The 9,457-nt window shown below is 51.8% G+C and overlaps 1 pseudogene; it reads left to right on the top strand.

The window, feature by feature from the left end:
• The window catches only part of LOC101577703, a 45,828-nt pseudogene that overhangs the window by 7,336 nt on the left and 29,035 nt on the right, over positions 1 to 9,457 (top strand).

Here is a 9,457-nt window from a genome sequence, read left to right as displayed (position 1 = left end):
TCTTTCTTTCTTTCTTTCTGAACTCAGGGGATTGAACCAGGCCCTGTGCTTGCCAGGCCAGCACTTACTCTACTGAACCATCATCCCCCCAGGCCCTAGGCAGATGTATTTCTTACTGTGATAAAGTGTACATACATAAAGTAAAATCTGTGACCTTACCCACGTACGAGCATCAAGTCCACAGCAGCCGCAGCGTGGACAGGGAAGCAGGAAAGAGACTGACCGTCTCAGGAAGCGCCTATCCCCAGAGACCTATCTCAGCATAGAGTGCGCTGCACAGCAAAGACGTCACAAGCAAGGGCAAGAGTTACAAATATGTGCTAGCACTTTGCAACACCTGGTGTTTCTAGCACGGAAAGCTCTATGACTGAGAAGTAGAAGAACACGGATAAGCATTGCACACGCACACAGAGGTGGCTACATAACGGACATGAAATCAGTTTACCAAATGCAAGTGGACGCAATGTTGAGGTGCTACTTTTAACCCATCAGATTGACAAAAGTTAAAATGATGTGCCCTAACGCTGCGGAGCTTGAGCTGGGGATGTTGGTGCGGGAACAAACCGATTCCTGAGGAGGCTAATTGTGCTTATTCAATCCATGAAAAGTTAAAGTGAATGGGGCATGCTTGCATTGCCTGGAGGAAGACTTTTGAGCATGGAATCTGAAACTGCCTGTTGGAAGCTAAAATTGGTCTTTGGGAGTCCATGTGAGCGTCACGTGTGCGTCTGCGCATCTGCACAGCGTGGTGGCCTCATCCTCCACCTGCCACCATCTGCAGTGCTGTGGATCCCCAGGAGGTGGCGGGTCAGAGAGAAAACCAGGAACCAGGGCTGAAAACTGCAGGGCTGCTCTGCTCACTGGCACGCGGGCCCTGAGGGAGCACCACAGGCAGAGCAGGAGGTGCGTCTGTCACTGTGCACCAGAGTGGCCCGAGCCCTGCAGGACACAGCCTGGCAGAGCTGTGAATAAAGCAGCGCTCACAGCTGTGTGGTCTTCCTAGCCCTACTGCCCAGTTGTCCGTGCCTGGAGTGACCTGAGGGTGGACCCCAACACCCTGCTCTCCAGGGCGCTGCCCACAAGCTGGGAACGCACTCTGTGGTGGTGGAAGGACATCATGGTGCTTCCCGCAGTGGAAAGCGAGTGTGTTCCGCAGAGATGTGTACATTTTAAAGATTTTTCTTTGGGTTGTTGCAGTTAACAGTAGCATGCATAACTCCCAATTTCAAAAAGTAATATAAAGTAGATAAAGTAAAAATAGCTCTTGGTATTGCTAGTTGTGTTAGTTGATACATTGTGTCAGCTTGGCTGACTCAGCTCCGGCAGTGCCCAGCGTGGGGGCCTCGGCCTGCAGGTAGGCAGGGCCCAGGAGTTGACAAAGGCTTCCTGCCACCCTGCCCGACATCCTGTCGCCCTGCCCAGCTTCCGTGGAGAAGTCCCAGTTTTCCGAGGAGCTTGATCTTGGCAGCCGCACCACTTTGGAAGAGCCACTTCGGAAGAGCTACAATCTTTGCCATGGAGCGCCAGTCTTCGCAGTCAGCGCAGAAGGAAGACAGAGGCTTGGTGGATGCCGCAGCTGCTGCTCCTCCTCTGCTCCTCATTGCTTTTTCTCGATGAACTGCTGTCATTTGCCTTGGAGCCAGTGGAATATGGACTGAACCCTCCAGTAACTGTGAGCTAAATAAACCTTTCCTTTCTTCATTTGGAGTGTCGGGTATTTGTCCCAGCAATGAGTAAAAAGTAACTAAGACACTAGTTAAAGGTTTTTTTGTCATACAAGTCAGTAAAATGCAAAAATAAGTCGGGTACTGCAGCACACACCTGTCCTCCCGGCACTCTGGGATGATGAAACAAGAGGATCCAAGTTCAAGCCCAGCTAGGCAACTTAGCAAGGCCCTGTCTCAAAGTTTAAAAAGCCTGGAGTGTAGGTCTGTGTGAAGGTCCTGGGTTCAAGTCCCAGTACCTACAGATGGGTGCAGAGTTACAGCCCTGGGGCAGGGATGTGGCTGACCTTGGAGACCTGGGTCACCTGCCACACGCAGGCGCTGGCCTCACAGCCCTCGGGCCCATGCTGGCTGACCGGCCTTCTTGGGCTCTCACACATTCAGTGGTAAAATATTGGAGATCATTCCGTTGGCAAGACAGCAGATTTATTAAAGAGCCAACTCCGAAGGCAAACCTCCCTCGCAGCTCAATCTGCCAGCCATGCAGCTGCGGGTAGTTTATCTGGCTCCCCAGGGGTGCTCTGCATCTCCAGGAGATGGCTGAGGGGGGCTGTCAAAGAGCCCCAGCATCATAGTGTCTTTTCCTGCCCTTTTTCCCTCCCCCTCCTCTTCGGTACTAGGATGAACCCAGGGCTTGTGCTTGCCAGGTGCTCACCACTGAGCTGCACTACCAGTCCTTTTAACTCACAGGGTCGCTTGGGTTCAAGTGCTTACTGCAGTGCGGTGCTCAGCACTGAGGGCTGCTGCTGCTGCTATTTCAGCAGAAGTCATTTAAAAGCGAGAAGTGCTGGCCTGGCAAGCGCAAGGTCCTGAGTTCAGTCTCTTCTACAAAAATAGATAAAATAGGGGCTGGTGAGATGGCTCAGTGGTCTAAAGCACCTACTTAGAAAAAGCTTAGCAATAGCACAGGGACCACGGTTCAATCCCCCAGCACCACATGCCAGCCAGCCTGCCCCCTGGTGGGCTGAGCTGGCCACACACACACACACACACACACACACACACACACAAATAAATAATTTAAAAAAATAGATAAAATAAAAAATATATATTTTTTTAAGTGAGAGGCTCCCTCGCCACCGTTCCCTCCCTCAGGGCGGCAGTGCCTCTGTCTGGGCGGAAGCCAGTGTGTCCCACTGACTGAATGAAAGTGAGAGGCTAGCAATGCGTTTGTGAGGCAGTTCCCCTTGTGCACCAAAACCACAAGTCGGAGATCAGGTTGTTCATGGAGGTAACAGTCGTGAAAAAGCAGACAGGGATACCAGGTACACAGTTTGCAGAAACATTTGCCTCCGAGGAGAGAGCAGACTTCGCCTTCAACTGTATTTTTCCTTTTAAATTTTAATAATTAAACCTTCATTTTCTTAAAAATCAGAAAGAAGCAAATAAGATGAAGTGCAGGCTCCTGTTTTACCTTACTGTGACAGAAGTGTCACTATTGTTTTGCTCATATTCAGATCGTTTCATAATTGAACATTAGAAACTTAACCAGTGGGGAAGCCAAGCACGTGATGCACACCTATAATCCCAAGACTTGGCAGGAGGATTTGGAGGCTGAGGGCAACTTAGTGATTCTCTTAAATTATAAAAGGACAGTGATACAGCACCCCATTCAATCTACAGTAACCCCAAAAAGAAAAGCCTTATTTTAGCTCACAGTTTGGGGTTCCAGTGCACAATCAGCCCCTTGCTTTGGTGGTGGCACCTCCTGCTTCGGCAGAGGCAGTATGTTGACTTCGAGAAGCTCCCCTGCCTCTGGCCTGGTGTCCACAAATGAGTGTTTGCACCCAGGAGACTCACAAGGCCCTGGGGTAGCCACGGGGTCTGGAGTGGGGGGGACCAGAAGAGGCATTTTCAAGCCAGGCCACCTTTGCAGGCACTGCCCTCACCGCCCTTACTCCTGGGGTGGAGCTGTTGCTGCGCCTCCCGAGAGGCAGTGGTGCTGGCTGGGCACGAGCTAACTGTGTGTGGCAATGGCCTGGCCCCCGTGGCCTCACTCCTGCGGTGAGGGCGGGTCTTGCCCAGGGCTGAGTAGGAGTCTGGGAACTTCTGCCCTCTCTGTGGAGCTTTCCCAAGCTGCACTTGGCTGCGGGCCCCTCTGTCCCTTGTGTGGAGAGAGCTGTCCTGACCTAAGGTATCACTCAGAACAGGTGGGGTGACACCAGGGACTGTGGTCTGGACCCCAACTCATCTTTAAGTGGGAGCAGTTGGAGCTGTGTTGCCTGGTAGGGGTTCTTGTGTTACGGGAGATGCCAACCTGTGAGGCAGGAAGCCTCGGATCGGGCCTGGCACTTGGACCCTCAGGGTGCTGCTGAATGGGAGGACGGAAGCTGCACAGGACAGTGGAACCACTTGGCCGTGTCTCTCCTCGTTCTTCAGGTGAGGCCGTGTGGCTAAGAGAAGACACTGCTGTGTACCCTCAGTGCACAGCCTCAGCTCCTGTGTCATCTCCTCTTCCTTCTGGGGCTGCAGTAGCTTGGACAAAGAGTGGCCCCTGGTGGAAGTGCAGCCCTGGAGGGGCTGTGCCACAGAGCTGCCATAGTCTCTCCAGCAAGGTTGCTGCCATGGGCCTTGTACCACACCTGCTCTCACATCCCAGAGTCCTCCTGGCCCCTGGATCACCCGCAGGACCTGCAGCCCTGGGCCCAAAAACCTTCTGTAATGGCTGATACACTCTGTCAACTTGAGAATTTCCAAGTGTAGAAGCGTAACTAAGTGACTCAGCAGGGGGCCAGGGCCTCACACCCTGAGCCTAGGGAAGCTGGGGGTGTGGTGATGGCGCGGGCCGGCAGTGCAGTGTAAGGGAGCAAAAGCTTGCTTCTCCCTTCTGCGCTTGTTGCTTTGCTGTCTTCCACTGCCATGAACTGTTGCCCTCTGCCATGTGCCACCCTGCCTTGGAGCCAGTGGATTATGGACTGAAACATCCACAAACTGTGAGCTAAATAAACCTTTCCTTAATGTGAGTGTCAAGGTATTTTGTTTCAGTGTGAGAAAAGACAGCTTCCTTCTTGTGAAGTCACCCCAGGTGCTTCCTTACAGTCCAGGGAGCCCGACTACCTGGGTGGAGACAGAACAGCAAGGTTCTAGAATCGTGTCCCTTGCACCCTTTGTGTCTATGCGTCAGTGCCTGGTTCCTTGCTTCAGCTGAATCCCTTGGGGTTCAAGGATCCATCACAGGTGATTCAGGAGCCTGTGGGTGCCTTGCTCAGTGACCTGGCTGCGGGCGCTGAGAGTTGCCTGCAAACCACACTGCTCTTTCTTTGGACAGTGACAGGGCCTGAGGCGGGCAATGCACACCTCAGCAACCCAGGGTGAAGCACACTCCGGGGACGATCTTTTTGAGACTAACATATTTGTTTTCCGCTGCTGTGGGATGCAACACATTACCTGAGGCATAGCAGCCTTTGTGGGAGGTGGCAGTGGGCAGGTGGAGGTCTGGTGGGCCAGGCCTGACAGCCTCGACTCTCATGGCATATGTGACTGAAGCCACTTCTTCCCTGCAGTCTTGAGGATGTGGCTGGGATTTCCTGACAGCAGTGTTCAGGGCCTACTCTCAGTTCCCACAGGGGCACCATCCTCTGTGGCCTCGTCACTCCCACTGGGAGACACTTCCCTCTCCTGTGCCAGGCCATGCACACCCAGAGCAGCACTGTCAGCCGGAAACTCGCCCTGTGCAGCCTTACTGTGTCCTGCTTCCTCCCCTTCTTCAGGCAGGGGCTTTGCACTTTGATAAAGTACAAGGGAAACAATGTGCCTATGGGCTTTTCTCCACACATTCTCTCTTTTTGTCTTTCTTTTTCCAAGATTAGGGAGTGAATCAAGAAAGCTTAATTTTTAAAATGTTGAGACAGGGCCTTGCTAGGTTGGCCTGGAACTTGTGATCTTCCTGCATCAGCCTCCCAAGTAGCTGGCATGACAGGGAAGCACCATTACACCTGGGTGCTCCTTGGCTTCTGGGCTGAAAGCCCTACTCCTGGCAGGGAGGCTGGCAATGCGTTCGAGAAGCTAAGAGGAGGGCAGCAGGCCGAAGGGCCAGGAGTAGAAAGGGCTTCCTGTTAGAGGGCTCTGAGTTGGCGGCCCTGGCCCTGAAATGCAGCAAGCAACAGTCACTTCTGCACCCCAGGGTCAGGCAGTAGCTCTGGTGGTATCACCCAGGAATGGTAACAAAAGGCATTGCAGCAGAAGCCTGTGGGGGCCAGGCTGGCATCTGCCCAGGTGTCCTGGTCACCCTGTACGGGGCTGTAGTCTGTGAGCTGGCAGCCCCATCACCGACGCAATGTCTTCCAAGCTCTGCAAGACACAAGGTTGAGGGCAGAAATGATGGCCCAGAAAAACGAATGTGTTTCTTCCCTGTGTGGTTTGGACACTGAGCTTCAGCTCTTGGCATGCTTGTGTGCAAAGATACGTGGGGAAACATGCTCAAAGCATGACAAGGCAGAGGATAGGCAGCTGTGAGCCACTCTCTGGCTCCTGGTTTTCTAGAACTCTGTGTGTGTGTGTGTGTGTGTGTGTGTGTGTGTGTGAAGACTCAGAATGGTAGTGTGAGTGTGCGTGTGTCGTGGGTTTGGTCCCAGCAAAGGCAATGCTAGTACGCACATGCGCACACATAGTTGGGTTCTGGCTTAGACGTTTGTGTCTCTAAAAACATCACATTCAGACCTAATCCCCACTGTGACAGCATTACAAGGGGGATTCTGTGGAGGTGATCGGGTCACATGGGCTCTGTCCCCAGTGGGACTGGTGTTCGTAGCCTGCTGGCGGAGTTTGTCCTCACTGCCCTTGAAGACTGGAAAGATTCCACTATGTGGAACACGCAGGGCCTGCCATCTGGCCACCAGCACCTCGACCTTACCCTCCTTACTCCCGACCTTGAGGATACCGTTCCGTGGTTTAAACCACACAGGCTCTGGTGCTTCATTACACCAGCACCAAGGAACTGAGACAGGGCCTGTCCCTGCCCAGCTGCAGCAGTGCCGCCACCCTGTGACCCAGCCCTGTGCATTTACACTGACTGCATGTCTTTTCCTCCATGCAGGGTATTTAATTAGCATCATCTGAGTGATGGCCAACCTTTTTTGAAGTCAGACAGAACAGCTGGTTCTCAAGTCTTGTGACCCAAACCCTGAGGGGCTCCTCTGGGTGTGGTTAACTCGCGCCAGAGGGCTAAGCTGTGGCTGAGGCAGTCCGAGGAGCTGCAGGAGCTGAGGCTGGTGGAGACTGCGGGCCTTCAGTGCTTGTGGACAGTTTGATGGAGGAACCTCTTGTACTTTTGCTAAGCAACCTATCAGGCTATGCACAAATAGGCTTGAATGGAAGTCTTTGGCGAAATCTTAGTTTTCTTTCCTTGCTGTGCCTTTTCCTTTTCCTCTATCCCCTCTCCCTTAAGAGAATGGGCACTGGTTTTTTAGAGGTTGGCGTCACCAGGCATAGGGTGATGGGGCAGCAGGGCCCTGTGAGGACATGAAATCCTCTCCCAATGGCAGTGCTGAGGCAGACAGGGTGGGGTCACAGGGGAAGCACCAGGGACACTGCAGGCACAGGACCTGCCTCCCTGGAGATTCTGTCCTGTAGTCTGGTCTCCAGGCCCCCAGGACACCTGCAGTGCATACTTTGTCTGCCTCTCTTCTCTCTTATTTATATTAAGCAGTACAGAGGGCAATCATGGCCTATGAGGCCAGCTGGGGCCTCACATTCTTCTTTTCTGTGACGATGGTTGCTTTTTCTCCTTAGATGACTGACAAAGTACAGTGAAAATATGTTTCCTTCCTACTCCTGGAAACTGACTTCTATCTGGGGCAGTGATAGTTTTCCTCAACATTATATACTTGTTTCCCTGATACTAGGCTCTGTTTATCCCATAAGAATCCTCTTAGTATCAGGCCCCTGCTCCTGAGCCTCTGCCTGAGTTCTCCAACACAGGGGTGGGGTTGGCTGGACTGGGGTGAGGCTGAGGTGGAGCCCACTTTATGGCTCATATCCCTGTGAGTGGTGCGTACATGTTCGTGCACATGAGTGCAGGACAGAATGGAAAACCAGGGGATGCTTCCCCATCTGCTTTTCAGCAAAACATTGACCTGCACTTTTTATTTAAAAATCAGAGAAGAAAGAAACAGGTACTTCAAGATTCAGAGACCCATCACAGTTGGTAAAACTAAGATTGGGATTTTAAAATTTAACCTGCAATTTAAAAGGAGTTAAATTATATGCAAGGAAATTATGCATAGGAAGTAGAACAAATGGTCTTGGAAAAAAAAATTCTTTTTGACCATACATTGCAGGTTTAGAAGGAAAAGGCCAGGCCAGCAAGAAAGGTCAGCAGACTAAAGCACCTGCTTAGCCAAGCTAAGGCAAGCACAGGGACCACGGTTCAGTCCCAGGCACCACATGCCTCGCCAGCCTCACCCCCAAGGTGGGCTGAGCCAGCCAGAGTCTGGGCATAGTGTCACATGCCTGTAATCCCAGTGCTGGGGAGGCTGAAAGTAGGAGGATCACCATGAGTTCAAGCTGCATAGTGAGACCTTGCAACAACCAAGCACATTAAAAAAAAAAAAAAGAAAAGAAAAGAAAAGAAAAGGCCATTTCTCCAACCCCATGCCTTGTAAGCCACTGGTGTAGGATGCGTCTGTGGACATAAAATGAAGCTAATATGCATAAGACTACCAGGTTCAGATAACCATAAGGCAAGTCCCAACTCATAGTTTTTTTTTTTTTTTTTTTTTTTTAACAAATCCGCCCAGCAGCCAGACCCGAGGGCCCCACCTGCCCACCTCTCCTGGTGGGGCCTGGACTTTCCCAGTCTTGGGTGGGGGTGGGGCCTGGGTGTGTGGGAATTGCCCTAAGTAGGTGGCAGTGTGCACTGTCAGCTCAACGCCCAGCACATAGGCAGCCGGCTCAGCAGTGTCAAAGCTATCTCTCTGGCCTGGGGACAGTGACTAAGCATGTGATAGCCTCAGCTTTTCACTTTCACAGTTATTATGCAGGTTAAATAATTCTGGCAATGTGAGGTATGCTTGCATCTAGTTCTCTGTTATGCTGTTATTACAGGAACTACTTCAGCCCTGACCAGATGCTGCCTAGTGATGATATTTGGGTAAGGCTACTAATAAATTGATTATAGATTTCATAAGATTTATTTCACTGCTATTATGGAAATCTGAACTGGGCACTTTTTTTGTTGTTCTTATTCAGCAGGGAGTTTAAAATAGTTATCCCTTTCTTTAATTAGGGGCCTGAAAAGTGGTTAACCTGTTTTGGTAGTGGTTTATTTTGACAGAGACTTCTCTAATTTTGGTGACAGTAGTAAAATTGGGTAATGATACTGATATCAAGGGTAGTGATGGGTCGCCCAGAGACAGGGCTGGCTTGCCCAGGTCACGCCAGTGCATGTAGGGAAGACTCATGTGGCCTGCAGAGAGAGGTGCAGTCTTTCCAAGAGGGAGAGTTACGGTGCTGAGGAGCCACCCGATCTTCCAGCCCAGAGCCTTTCCCTTAGGAGGACAGGACAGGAGGTGACCATGAGCAGGCAGTGGACTAACCTGTCCTACCAAGCGTCCTGCAGCCCCGCTGTTTTCCAGCCGGTGCTCACATCCTGGTGGGTAGGCACCTAGCCTGCTGGGCGACCTGTGCCAACAAAGTCTACCTTCTGGACTGTTGTAGTTAGGGACGTTAAGGTCGCCCTGCGCCACATACTCCAACCCCCAGACTTCCTGTTCCACCCCCACCGCGATGCCCCC

The sequence above is a fragment of the Octodon degus genome, unplaced genomic scaffold (genome assembly GCF_000260255.1).
Source record: "Octodon degus isolate 3935 unplaced genomic scaffold, OctDeg1.0 scaffold00295, whole genome shotgun sequence".
NCBI lineage: Eukaryota > Metazoa > Chordata > Mammalia > Rodentia > Octodontidae > Octodon > Octodon degus.
This window is presented reverse-complemented; position numbering and strand designations above follow the sequence as displayed.